The following is a 15,479-nucleotide window of genomic DNA, read 5'->3' as shown; positions in this document are numbered from 1 at the left end:
AATATATACATGTATAAGTCCCGCGTGATAACGGTGAGATGTGGATTTGCCAGATTGTAATCTCTTTCATTCAGGAATACCATTGAAAAGGCACACAGAACTCCAGGCCTGCGTTTTCCTCCAACTCGCTTCCCTTTCTCCGTTTGTTCTGTGGTAGATCAAGCCGTAGACATTACCAAGCATGAAGATGAGCGTGACAAAGAGCTGTCATCCATGATAAGGATCGTAAACACAAAACCATCCGCTGTGAAACAGGTTACAGCATAAACAAATGCTTTTCCTCCTTCCTTCATCCGTATTTAGCTTGGGGAACCTTTCAAACATTTTAGTAAAAGTGAATAAACATATCTCTCTTTAGCCAAAAGTTTGACCAAACATGATTAGATTTAACAGTCTGCTCGCTGAGTGTCTGATGCATGTTTCTCACAAAAGTGGCTTTAATATGAATGGCTATATTATGCATCTTCTTGTTTACATATATGTTTACAAGGTGTATCAACTTTTAGATATGTCAAAGCTTGCCAGATTACTGGCATTCAATCTTTAATATTTAGAGTTTTGTTCGACTTAAAAGCAAGTTACACTAGTGTTCAAAAGTTTAGGGTTGGTAAGCTTTTTTAATGTTTCTTATCTAATCAAAAATCCAGTAAAAAATTTACTCCAGTTTTCAGTGTCACATGATCCTACAGAAATTATTGTAGTATGCCAATTTAGGGCTCAAGAAACATTTCTTATTATGGTGAATTTTTCTCTTTTTTTTAATGATTTTTGTAATGGTTTACTGTCTTTTTTTATCAATGTGTCCTTGCTGAGTAAGAGTATTAATTTCTTAAGCAAACATACTGTATTATCTGTATTAAACAAATGTTTTTTCATCTCTGTTTTTTGAATAGTTGTGAAATAGTTTGTATATTTATTACATTTTTGGCTGTTTCTCCTGTACAACCATTTCAAGAGACGCCCACACCATTACTATTATAATAATAATAATTTTTACTAGTTTGTTATGGCAGTGTCTATTTATATTTGATGCAAAGAGTATCGCACTATTCACATTAAAAAGCATCTAGGTTTTTTGCACTTTTTGTAAATAGCTGCTGTTGTCTATCATTGTGGTATACATTTCAGATAGCTCCACCCCTAAATGGCACATAAAATCTAAATAAATTGCATTTAGCTGCATTGCATATCACCCAAATGGTGTCTTTCTGTCTTGGGCGGTTCTTGGCCAGATTAATGTGGATCAGAGTTATAATGTTTAGTCAAAGGTCTGGATATTCTCTCATTCCATCACTGTCACTCACATTATTCCCAGTCTTCTCCCTGACATATGGCCAGTTTCTTCCTGTATCTGAATTTGCTAAAAGTTCAAATTATGCACGGACACTGACGGGCTTAACAATAATTTACTTTTCCAGCTGACGTGACTGTTAAGCAGATGTTCGCAATGTGGAAAATAATCCCCAGTGGAAAGACGTACAGAAAAAATACAGTTCGAAAGGACGAACACATGGCCGTCAAATTGCAAATGTGAGAGTGTCTGTGCTTGTGTTTGCATGTGTTTACCTCACCGAAGCTCTGTTTACTGGGGAACCCGCAACGGTTTTGCTCACATTGTACTTCACAAAAAACTAAAACTTTGATTTGACTTGACTTTGATTTGACTCAGTTTCCAGATTTTTTAACAAATCGTTTTTTTTTTAATGCACATGAATCAACTGTGAGACATATCATGAATATTTAAAGCTGATATGTGTCGTTTTTTGGTGTTAAATACTTTTTCCTATCCCAGCTTAACATGTTGTGACGACTGTAAGAACATCTTAATTCTTATACTTTCATAGCATGTACTGAATTTGATGAAAAAACGTGCTCTACCATTCTAGGTCAAATAGATCTTCTTTTTTTTTATTAACACATTTGGTAACACTTTATTTCGATGGTCCACTTTAGACATTCTAAGTGACGCGACGTGATCTGAAGGCCAAGTATGGAAACCCATACTCGGAATTAGTCAGAATTGAATTCACCTCTCCCACCTACATTTTCCTGCTGTTACTGAGAATCGAACCCGCAACCTTCGGGTTACAAGTCTGACTCTCTTGTCAAATAACAGTCATTAGTATATTAGTAGACTGTCTGCTTAATATCTGCTAACACTTTATTTTGATGCTCCCCAACAAACATTCTACTGACTATCAGGAACTTTGCAGCTACGTCAACTTATTCTACTAACCCGAACCCTAACACCTAACCTTAACCAAACAGGCTACTAATACTCTAATGAGAGCTAGTTGACAAGCAGTTGCAAAGTTACTTATAGTTAGTAGATTGTCCATCGAAATAAAGTGTATAACCACACTTCATCTCAGCAAGGTGACAGTAAAGACATTTATAATGTGACAAAAAATAAATAAATCAAAACAGCATATTAGAATGATTTCTGAAGGATCATGTGACACCGAAGACTGGAGTAATGATGCTGAAAATTCACATGAATAAATTACATTTTAAAATATAATAATAATATTTCACAATATTACTTTTTTTTACTATTTTTGAACAAATATAATGCAGCCTTGGAGAGTTTATCAGACTTCTTTCAAAAATATATAAAAAAATACCCAATACCTAAACTACCTTACCTTACTAACTATTAATAAGCAGTAATTAGAATTTTATTGAGGCAAAGTCATAGTTAATAGTTAATAGTGAGAACTGGACCCTAATCTAAAGTGTGACCCAAAGGATAATCAACACATTGCAGAAAGCTGAACAATCGATGATGTGAGTTTTTGGGTGGGTCTGTTTTTTTTTCCAGCCAATGACAGACAGGGAGAGTGTTCTGGAAACTTGTTTGGAAACATTAATTATTTTTTCAAATCTATTTGGTGGCTTTCAAATGGTACACTTAAGCTTAACTCTGTAATACTACATTTATCTGCCTATATTGATTAAGAAACGAGCAGGATGGAGTTTTTAGGCTTAGAATGGGAGAATGGGTGAGACAAGACACAAGAGAACGACTGACAGCCATTGGACACATTTCGGTTTCCTTGGTTACAATGGGGGTCAATGCGAGCTGTACATACAGGCTCACATTAAAGATTCTCTTTATTCTCTCTCCTTTCATGTGGCCAACCCCACGCTCCATTCACCACTTGTTTTGTTTTTTCACGGTCCACCATTAGACGGCTGTCTAATAAAGGTTAGAGCTTTTCTTCCGCCCTCTCTTTTCAAAGATCACCATGTCCATTTACTGAATCCATATGCTGCATTCTCACCAGAGATCACAGCAAAAAAAAAAAAAGAGAGTGAAAAAAGTGGAAGAGGAACTTATGATGCGTTTCATGCTTTTCACTCCAAAATATTTGAGGGTGTGAAACATAGTGTCTATCAGGGGAGAAATTGCTATTTGATAAAAGACAAAGTAACTGTTACTATGGGACACTTAGATGGATTCAACCGTAACACTTGGAAGAAGAAGAAGAAAATTGGGCTTTGGAAAACCTTAATGAGCAGATGTGCTTCTTATTTACAACAAGGCACGCAGCAGTGCGCTGAGAGCTTCATGTCTAGTCTGGTAATGTGTTAGGGTGGATGCGCAGTCACATACTCGACGGGGCCGTGGGGAGGCAGAACGCTAGATTCACTGACGGGAGGGCACAAGGGGGCTGTCCAAGCCAAAATAAATCAGCCTGCCAATTAGGTACTGGCTGATTTAGCTTTGATGTGGCGTCCGTGCCTAAGAGCCCTCCGTACACAGCACCTGAGTCTAGAGAGTAACCGAGGGAACGTGGACTCGATCCAGCGCCAATCATCGACTAGGCCTTATTGTTCCCTAGCTGACCTTCCCATCAATTCAGAGATGGGTAAAAGGAATTAAAATTGTAAGGAGAGGAGAGGGAGCTGAGATGCCTGAGAGCTCCTAATGAGCATGTTGAATACAACAGCGCTAGGCAACTAGCAAAGCCCAAAAAACACAAGGACGGAAGCAGGCCTTGAGTCCCGGCTTGTGACAATAGGCCTCTAATTGGGCTCCCAATACCGGTGGGCTAGTCTTATATGCAGCACTGTGTACACATGACCAGCCAAGTGTGAGAAACTATATTACTCGAAGAGTCTTCGAGATGGAGAGCGCTCTTGTGCTCTCTCTTGACATTCCTTCTTTGAGCATCAACAGATGGCCATGAAGCATTTGGTTTTTCATTCATTCATTCGTTTATTTCTTTTGGAAATTTAAATGATTGACCACGAGATAAAACGAGTTATCATTATAGATAAATCGAATCTAAAGTATCTTCTAAATTAAGGAGAGCTCGGGTCTAGTTGTCAGACTTCTTACTCCAGTGAATATTTGAAGTCAGTATCAATGGCCTTGAAAAATTTTTCAGATTCTCATTACAAACAGATATTTTAAACATTTTTTTGCACAGGAATAAAGAAACAAGCAGTAAGTAAACAACTGAATATAGACTTTTCATTTTTAAAAGAAACTGCAATTTTGATTAAACAAGGATTTAATCAATCACAAGTTAAAATAAAGACATTTATAATGTTACAAAAGATTAAATGCTGTATTATCAAAGAATCCAGTTCATGTTTCCACAAAAATAGTAAGCAGCACAACTGATTTCAACATCAGAGAGAGAGAGAGAGAGAGAGAGAGAGAGAGAGAGAGAGAGAGAGAGAGAGAGAGAGAGAGAGAGAGAGAGAGAGAGAGAGAGAGAGAGAACTAGCCCCGGACTCCCCTACTTAAATTAAACAATTGATTTAGCAGAAGGGTTGAGCTTTACCCAGTTGAATCCAAATATCTGTGGTATCTGTCTGTCATTCTGAGCTGATCCCTCATAGAAGTGTCTGCCTGTGTGCTATTTAAGCCTTGAGATCAGGTCTAAAGAAACATATGGCGGAGTGAAACCGGTTCCTGTCAGCAGTTTCTAGCACCTCTGTGTTGGCCAGGAGAACTTTATGAGCAGAATGGGTCTCCTGTTTTTTTTCTGTGTGGTGTTAAAGCATGGTATTTGTTGAGGTCACAACAAACAGCGAATGATGTTTTGAAGTTTTTTGTCTTTCATGTGGCCACAAGTTAAAGATGGATGAAAGTGCGCTCAGAAAGAGAATTTGCAGTACATGTTCTTGGAGAACTACTAAGAAAATAAGCTTATGTTTTAAATAGTATGTTCAGATCTTCATATATTATTGAGAAAGAAAGAAAGAAAGAAAAGAAAATCTTACACTTAATGTTCAAAAAAACATATGCCGTGTTAACATGAGGGAATGCAAATTCATTGTGGCACATTTTTAGAAAGCCTTGAACAATGTCAGCAATGTAGTTGTTTTTAACCCTTAATGCTGTTGCCTCTTTTGGAATAAAACAACCTCTCGTCTGACTAAAATTACCAGCATGTGGTATGTGGGAAAACGTTTGTCACACAAAAGGCATTGCGTGTCAGAGACTAGGGCAGGTGAGGAGCTTTACTGTGTGGCAACTGCTGTAATAAAACAATGGAGCCAAATGAGCACAAGCCGTCAATGTCTGCCTGTCAGACAGATGCTCCGCTCAAGGGACATTAGTCTGCTAAAACATGTATATGTAATCTTACGGAACTGTGGGAAGTTTAGGAGACAATGGATTAACAGTTGTGTTCAAATCTCACACACAAATGAGAGAAAATCTGTCTTTTTCTGTGCGTCAGCCAGCCAGATGACAGCCATAGAATATTTAGATATTTGATATTTTCATGTATATGTTCTGACAACAGGTCATGTTGTGTAATGCATTTTTGCTTCTCAGGTAAATGTATCTTGTTTTAAAGTTGTTTGAATCTTTGCTAAACAAGACAAGGAATAAGAATAGGACTGTTGTGCAGTGTAATATCTTCACCATGTGGTCACTTACAATGTGTGTAATCTGAGATTAAATCGACTAATTGCAAATGTAAGACTTTTTTGTTCCTTTAAGTGAACCTTTCAGTCCTTTGCACATGACTGCGCCAGAGCTTTCATAACCAGTTTTTTGAGTTTGACTGTTGCTGTCATTGAGTATTTGCGCTCTCATATGCATAAGGGAACTTAATGTGCTTTCGGGGCTGCAGAATGAGACGGCTGTTGAGGTGTGAGGAGTGTGTGGAGGTGTGAACAGGTGTCTGGGTTCACTGGAGTGTAGGAATGGAAGCTTCTCCAGGTGCACAGCTGCAGGGAGGGGCACTGCTGACACAAAGACACATATATATCCTTGGGGGAAGTGTGTTTATGCAAGCATGTAGCTGTGTGTAGGGCTGTGTGTAGGGGTGTGTGTGTGGGTGTATGTGTGTGTGTGTGTGTGTGGGTGGCTTAGGCAGGTGGCTGTGCATGCACTGCAAAAAATAAAACATAAAAAAAAGAATTGCCTTATTTTCCAGAACAAATGTCTAAACATTCTTATAACAAATATGTGAAAAGCAAAATTGTACAATAATATAATAAGACTTGCTTTCAGGAAATATGTCTTGAATTAAATCGATTATTAATTGTCTACTTAATGTGATTAGTTGTTTCAAGAATAAATGCAACAAAATTTAGTGAGTAATGTGAGTAATGCAAAATTTTCCTTTATAAAATTAGAAAACCAAGTTTAACAAAAATATATGAGTTATTTTATTTTTATTTTATTTTTTCAGTTGGTGAAGGCTGGGTTAAAAACAGTGAGACGGAGTCAGTTGTATTTGCCTGGTGTGAATATTTGACCTTTCTGTTCAAATCAGTTCATAATTAAACTGCAAGTTATTTGCAAACTGGCCGTTCATCTGTTTTATTGGAAGCCCAATGCAAATGCCAAGCGTTGCTGTTTTTCTCACAGACCTCATCCATCATAATTTGGGAAGGGTTACGATTAAACAAGCGCTCTCATTGATAAACACTTACAACCTTCCAGTTGCTGTAAGACAATGCGCCAACAGCAAAGGTCAGAGCTGCACTCACATGCACACACACACTGGCCCGAGAGAGCAAAGATAGCAGCGAATGGTGTGAAGGAATAGTTCATGCAAACATGAAAATTATGCCATTATTTACTCCATGTAATCATATTTACATTATAAAAAGAATCCATTTAAACGCTGCAAATCTTTTGAAGTTACAAAACCGCTTTTGATGGAAATTTAAGTCACTGTTCACTCGTATATCAAAATGTTAATTATAAACAAAGCATTTATTTAATAAAGCTCCAAAAACGTCTCATTTTGATATTGATCTGTGACGTCACATGGCCAAATACATATATGCCTCCAGAGCAAGACATCGACAAATAGTTCTACATCTCACCATAAGCTCCGCCCTCCACTTAAAGGGGTGATATAATGCCCTTTTCACAAGATGTTAAAGAAGTCTTTGTAGAGTGTGTGTGTGAAGTTTTAGCTCAAAATACCCCACATATTTTATATAGCATGTTAAATTGTCCATTTTTGAGGGTGAGCAAAAACGCACCGCTTTGTGTCAGTTCCTTTAAATGCAAATGAGCTGCTGCTCCCGGCACAGGGGGCGGAGCTTCAACAGCTTGTATCCTTTTACCTCACACAGACATGCACTGAAAATTTCTAAAACGTTTAGCCTTTTATGTTCAAACCGGAGTCGGACAAAGATGGAGAGACTCGAGAAGAAGTGACAACATGTAGAAGCAACAGGACATTTCTGAATGGTTAGTTGATGAATTTATGTGTAGTTATCTTCTAGTCATTGATTAGCATATTCTGCCATGCTAATCTATAAATCGCGTTCCCAGGGGCGGCTTTATGTAAATTTTAGGGTTGGTGATGTCACTAACCCGGGAGGAAGCTCGTGTAGTCCCCAGTACCAGCCGTTTGTTATAGTCCTTAAAAAAAGATTTCTTTGAAAGCAAATATCTCCCTTTGCTTTGAACTTTGAGCGTTGTAACTTTGCAGATGTTGTTTATGCTCAAACAGCAACATTACACACTAACTAAACTTAAAAAAGTGAATTCATAATCAACCACCCCTTTAACTGCTGACATTTGCTACACTGGATGTGAGTGTCGCGTCAAAAGCAAATAGAACCCATTATAATCACTGTCACCGTCTACACTGGATCCAGTGTTTACAGAAGTGCACTTGAGTCTGTCGACAACAGGACAAATGGAAGTGTGAAAGAACGTTCGCTTTGACGCATCCAGTTTAAATAGCTTGTTTGTGTCTCTGTACAGATTACAGAAGGATCTCAGCGTCGGAAACAAGTGGATGGTTTATTGTAATGGCATCATGGATCACGTCTGAGGATATGTTTGTTCGGAGCATTTGACAGCAGATTGTTTTGTAAAGAATGCATAATGTAATGGAGAACATTTTAGTTGAAAGATGAAGCAGTCAGCTGTATTGAATCTGACAGCAGCTGCATCACACACCATATGTAAATGATTTCATAATGCTTTGTAAATTAAGGGTTTTCCACATATATGCAAAAACTTTATTAACATTTTAAGTGAACCTCAAAGAACATATTAAAATAATAAAAAAAATCCATGTCATGACCACTTTAAATTTCATTCCATTCATCAGACAATGCTATAATATCAAAATATAATGTCTTATGGTGATTGTCCTTTTAATAGTGTTGTTGTTGTTGTTTTTTGGAGCTTGACAGGTCAATAGTCACTGCACACTGTATGGATAAAGCAGCATGAATATTATTAAAAATATCTTCTTTTGAGTCTAGAGAAGAGTGGAAGTCATATGGGTTTGAAATTAGATGTAAAGTAAATATTGAGAAAATTGGGTAAATCTCGCTTAGTTGTTATTTAAAGCAGATGGCCAATTGTCCCGACATAACAGAAGATTTTTGAAGTTAATGATCCTGTAACACCAGCAAGTAAATGTGACTGCCTAAATGCTCGTTTCACTAATATTCCTTCCCTTATTTTAATGTAAACTTCAGGCACTGAGCCAGACACACGCCCTAACCTCTGGCTGTCCTTGAGACATACATTCATCATTCTCTCATCCTATGAATTTTAACAACATTTTTCACCTTTTTTTTCTATTTCCATCCCCCATGCCTGTGGTCTCTCGTGCCGTGTTTTGACTCAGCTGGATTTATCTTTTGTTATTATCTTCCTGAACTCCAATTACTGTATGTCCTGTGGAGAAACAAAGCTTTAGCGCACAGGCAGAAGAGCTGAAAACTACAATGCATGACAATATCCTCAGGATTGCTCAGAGCACAAAGACGGCTCAGCAAAATTAGTTCTCTGACAAATGAGCATAAGACGGCTAAGCTTCAGGGCTGCCTCTACCTCAGAGGGACAGGAGACAGAATATTATACTAAAGACTCTTAAAGGGACAGTTCACCCCTAAAATTTAAAATCGGTCACTATGTACTCACCCTCATTCTGTTTTAAACCTTTATGAAACTTTCTTTCTTCCATGAAATACAAAAAACAAATATCCTTATCACAAAGAAAATAATCATAAAAGTGGTCCATAAAACCTGTGAACTATATAAGTAGCGAACCATATGATAGCTATGTGTGACGAAGTACACATTTTATGTGTAATGCATTATAAATGTATTCATAAAGCCCGTAATAATGCATTTTATCTTTTCATAAATAATTGTAACCGAAGTTAAAATGCATTTTAATATTTGCAGATTCCTTGTTACATCATTGGTTGTTTGCCATGTGTTTTAATGCATTATAGGTGTATTATAATATTCAAATATTAATTTAAGGTGACTAGGTAAATATTAAAATGTATTACAAGTGTGGTTATAATTATTCATGAGAGCATACAATACATACGTTGCATTACAAGACATAATTAATGCATTAAAAATATTTTTATATATATTTAAAAGGCTGTGATTCATATGGAACCATAATTAGCAACAAACGTATGCCAACCGCATGTTTGACCAGTTGACAAGTCATTCTAATCACTCTTTAATAGAATACAACAAGCAGGGATGGTTATAACCAGCACAAGAAAGTAACAGAGGGCTGTAGAACAGGCCAATGGACAAATGAGAATGAAAAATTCCATTAGCCCAGGTCAAAAAAGTGACCAGTCCTGGAAGTAAAGGTTGTATGCAAATCAGCATTCAGGCAGAAAGATAATATGACGGCCTACATTGCACATTTCAAGAATGTCAGAATCTATTAGAAGTGGGAAGCTAATTACCACAGACTCTGAGGTTGATTAAAAGAAATCACTAAGCAGCAGCATAGCGCATTATGCTAATGATCACTCATTTAGATGTGTCATGGTCTGCAGCTTTTAAGAGGATTTGGGTAAGTGGAATTTCTCATTTCTCACAGAGAGTGTAATGGCGGACGAGCAAACCACCATACTTTTACAAATACTACTGTTGTTGTGTCACAGGATGTAGTTTTAAGAGTTTTTTAGGTGAGAATGTAGTTATTTATACATCAAATATAGAGTGTGATATTGCTCATATACTGTATGACCACTACTATACTATATACACACATTATATACATTATATCAGTACTAGAAACCAATTTTTTTTATTTTTGACCAACAATATGCTAATTAATAACATACATAGCATCAGCAAAGGACAGATGTAAATTTTGTTCAAATTTGTAAATGCATACATTTTGTAAATATTTTCAATAATTCAAAAAAATAACAGCTTTTGATAAATAGACCCACTGTAGAAAACATGGTCCTACTTAGTCGGATGTTCAGATTGCATTTGCAATATTCATCTGTTGTTATGAAGGCAATAAATCATCCATCTAATCTAAATAACCTTTTCATCATAGTATACTTGCTTATTTTACGAACATGCATCACCACATGACATGATCTTACAGGATGAACTGCCAGAATATTTGTCACGAAGGAAGCTAAATTAGCCTTGAAATATTCCAATGCGAACGAAGCCAATCATCTGCAACTTTGACACTTACACAAAAAGAAAGACAGAAAGAAATCAGCACCATTCAAGTTTCGCCTAAAGGCATTACGAATTACACAAAAGGGAAAAGTAAAGGACTGTCCAATCTACGTTCCAGTGGCTTTTCAAACAGAAGTGTGTTGTAAGTAATGCATTTAGTGCTAAATACTTGTACATGATGTGTGTTCATGTATTTCAACATCATTCATTAAGTTAGTTATTCACCTTAGAAATAACATACTAATGTCCTTAAAGGCACACTGCTCAATTTGATCACCTATACAGTGTTTCGTCAAGCACATGTGCCTGATATTATGAAACGAATAGTATTCACTGCAAGTACGATAATATACAAAGCGGAAAAAGATGGCATTAATCAAATATTTAAAATATAGGCTACGTATTTGTGTTGTTTCTACATTCATTTGGAGATTAAATGTAAAATTATTACAATATAAAAATATATTAAAAACTTTAATGTTAGGTGCGATTAATCACGATCAATTACAGAAAAAATTTGATTAATTAGTTAATTTTGTTTATTCAATGTACTATTTATATATATATGTGTATATATATATATATATATATATATGTGTGTGTATATATATATATGTATATACATATAGCTACATATATACATACTGTATATATTTCTCAGTTAATATTAGGTCATAAAATCTTCACACATAATATAATCATAAAATAATTGTAAAAAGTAAATTTGATTAATTCGTTAATTTTGTTTATTCAATGTACTATATATATGTGTGTGTATATATATATATATATATATATATATATAGATAGATAGATAGATAGATAGATAGATATAGCTACATATATACATGTATATTTCTCAGTTAATATGAGGTCATAAAATCTTCACACATAATATAATCATAAAATAATTGTAAAAAGTTGTTTCAATTTTAATCAAGTTTAATCATGAGTCAACTTACCAAAAGTATTTTGAAGTACCCTATGTTTTATTTCTCCACATTAAGCAATACGTCATATATCAGGACAAACATTATATAAACAGTGGGGTAACAATACACTGAAGTAAGCCTGTAACTCACTAAAGAAGTAAATGTGATACTTTTTAAAGCCCTGAAGGAGGTAAACAGTCAGAGTCAGAGGAAGTCATGAGCTAAAGGCCCCCACACAAGGATACAATCAGTTAGCTATCAGCAATTCTCAACACACATTGTATGCACTTCACACCCATTGTGTTTACTCTGGTTAGTCAATAACGAATGAAGAATAGCAAAGCTTTCCCCTTCATTTGATAATGCAAATAAATACTGTTTGGCAGAGAGATTCCAGTTCCATATGAAACTATACACACACGTGTTCGCATGCCATGGCCGCACAAACATTTATACTGTATGCATAGTGCACACATGCACACTACAATGATTAAGAACAAACAGGGCCTTAAATAAATAAAACATAAATAATTTCTGTGTATTTGAACCACATTGGATATTTGGATATTCACTTCCTCTATATGGAGTCCTGTTTGCATCCGCAAAGACGCCGGAACGGGGGACTTTGTTTAGGTTTTTCAACCCTGTAGGGGTTAATCCACTGACTGAAAAGAATCACTTACCACTCTGCCTGCTTCCTTGGCCTTTCACGATGCCCCCTCAGTAATCCCATAATACCCATGCCTTTCATCACGAGTCCTGTACTGTGTGTGCTGTCTCAAAGAAAGGGATGAGGGAGGGGAAGAGAAAGCAAAACATATCTTGAAGAGGTAGTGTGTTGGGCAATTTGACATGCATACCCCCTTTTTTTTATATTTGCTCATTCCACAAGACTGGAGCAATTTCCCTTCCGGGGACTCGACCTTATGGACTCAAAGTGCAACAAAGAGAGCAACTGGGGAGTGGATTTCTCAAACACAGATTGCTTCTTTACGCTCTGAGTCAGACTATGTGCATACAGAAAAAGAGTGACAAATTATTACAATCGGATACCAACATAAAGCACTGTATCACTCAATTAGGAAATCCATTATCATGTTTGCTTGTGCAATCCATCAAGTTACTTTAGAGGACAGAGAGAGAGAGAATGGAAAATCATTTCCTCTATGAACTAGAGATTGCTTTTATGACCAATACCTATTCAGATGCCTTTTTAAATGTAAATATCTCATAACCACAACCTGATGAGCGGTTTTGTCACAATAATAATTGAATGACCACTGTACAACTTTACAAAAGTAGAAACCTAATATGAAGTATTAAAATGCTGCTAATAGTACTACTACTAATTTAACAGATTTTAAATAATTGTTTAATTTATTATTGTTTAAAAATAAAATAAATAAATAATCATTATACTACAAAAATAAAAACACTATAACACTATTACAATTTTAGAATATTATTATTATTATTATTAATTATTTATTTATTATTATTATTTGTCAAAAATCAGTAATAATAATAATAATAATTAATTAGGGCTCTAAAAGTATTATTAATAACAACAATGATAATAATAATAATATATTGTTTTGCATAATGTTTTATATTGTTTTCTTGCAGTCTAAATGGTCCCGAATGAATCTATTATTTGTTTATTATATAATTCATAATTTATTTTATAATTTATTTTCTTTATTTACACAAAACATATTTCTCACTTGAAAATTAGTTTCTATGTAGTTAAAGCTAAATATCGGTAATACCAATCCAGTGTTCCAGGCAGCGGGGCGTTATTCAAGTCATGCCCAAGACAGTGCATCCTCCCTGGGATATGCATATGCATATGCATATGTGTTTGTGTGTTTTTTCATGACGTTTCAGCCGGTCAATTCCTGGAGGTTTCGTACTCCCAGAGCTCCATCGCGGTCAAAATTGAACTCTCTCACCCACCAAAGTGAGCCTAAGCGGGCGATTATCGTTATAGAAACGATTATCGATCAATCTTTATTATGAACACCCTCTATGAATACCTAAAACATTTTGATATTTCAATGACTAATCAAAAACTTAATATAAATCATTATTATTATTCTTTGTACCTAAACCTTGTGAATCCGGCTGACATAACGATTTAAAAGTTCCAGTATTGTTCATGCCCTCAATATGAAAGACGAGAGGGCCTAAATGAGCCTGCTTTTAGTGAGCTGCCACATCTGTGTGGCCCCTCAGAATCCCCTTCATCTGTCTGAGTGCCCTCGGGGCAGGGCAAGCAGCCCCAGCTGCAGTCATGGCTGTCCCGAAGGCCCTTGTGAAGGCCAGTATTGTCCATTCATAGGGATCACTGTGTGAGAGGTCACAGCAGAGAGAGAAGGGGCAAAAATGGCAGGAAATGGAGGTGGTTTGGCCCTGTGGGCTAATGAAGGCTGCAACTAACAGAATAAACAAGCAAAAGACTCTCACGGTTTTGTCTGTTGTTTCCCTGTAAATAGCAGGGAGAGAAACAGAGAAAGAGAGAGTTGTATTTATGTCACCCGGTCATCTCCCCACCTACCTTCTCAGTCTGCTCCTGTTTGTAGCTTCCCACCGTCTATTTGAGGGCAGTTAAGATACACACCATGGCTGGGTCTGTGGAGCGCTTCACAGATGTGCAGATAAATCTTCATTTTTCAGCCAGTTAAGAAGACGTCGGCTGCCGCCGCCACGCTGGCTCAGGCCAAAGGCACCTTGCAGGAGCCAGATATCCTGCAGAACAAATTGGGGAACAAACAGAACCACAGGGTCACTCGCACTGTCTTTATCTACAAAGTTAAGAGGCCCTAGTGGTAGGGAGCCACGACTACACAATGGTCACTAACAGACATGTTATGAAAGTACCCCACTGGGGCTGTTAAAGATGACTGTTGCATTAGACAGTCTAACTCACACATGATAAAAGATGTCTGGCTGACAGTTTAATGTTGTGAAACATAACTTTTCCAGTAAGACTTAAAGGTATAGCGGAGGATGTTTTACTTCCTGGTGGGTAGTCTAAACTATTGGTCCTCCTAATTGTCAATCATTCTGGTGAATCAATCAAACTTTTCAAAAAGTGGAGAGGGCGGGTCTTATCTAAAATTTGGAAAGATCCTCCGCTATACCTTTAATATTGAGGAAATATCGGAAAAAAAAGTTATTGATCTCCTCAAAATGGGCAACCGTTCAAATGTTTAGGGTCTGTATATTTTTGTTTTGTATTTAGTCTCTAATGCTTAAGGCTGCATTTATTTGATCAAAATACAGTAAAACAGTAGGCTAATATTGTGAAATATTATTTTTAAAAATGGTTTTCTATTTTAATCTATTGTAAAATGTTAATTATTCCTGTAATGCAACCAAATTTTTAGCATCATTACTCAAGTCTTCAGTGTCACATGATCCTTCTAATATGCTGATATGCAGCTCAAAAAAACATTTATTCTTATTCTCAATGCATGTTGAAAACATACAAGTTTTGCTGCTTAATGTTTTGTTTGAAGACATGATACTTTTTGAAAAGAAGAGCATTAATTCGTAATAGATTTTTTTTTGTAACAATGTGAAAATGTCCTTACTGTCACTTTTGATCAATTTAATACATCCTTAATAAA

This window comes from Leuciscus leuciscus (genome assembly GCF_965113295.1).
Source record: "Leuciscus leuciscus genome assembly, chromosome: 10".
In the NCBI taxonomy this organism is placed as follows: Eukaryota; Metazoa; Chordata; class Actinopteri; order Cypriniformes; family Leuciscidae; genus Leuciscus; species Leuciscus leuciscus.
Note: the sequence above shows the minus strand (reverse complement) of the source record.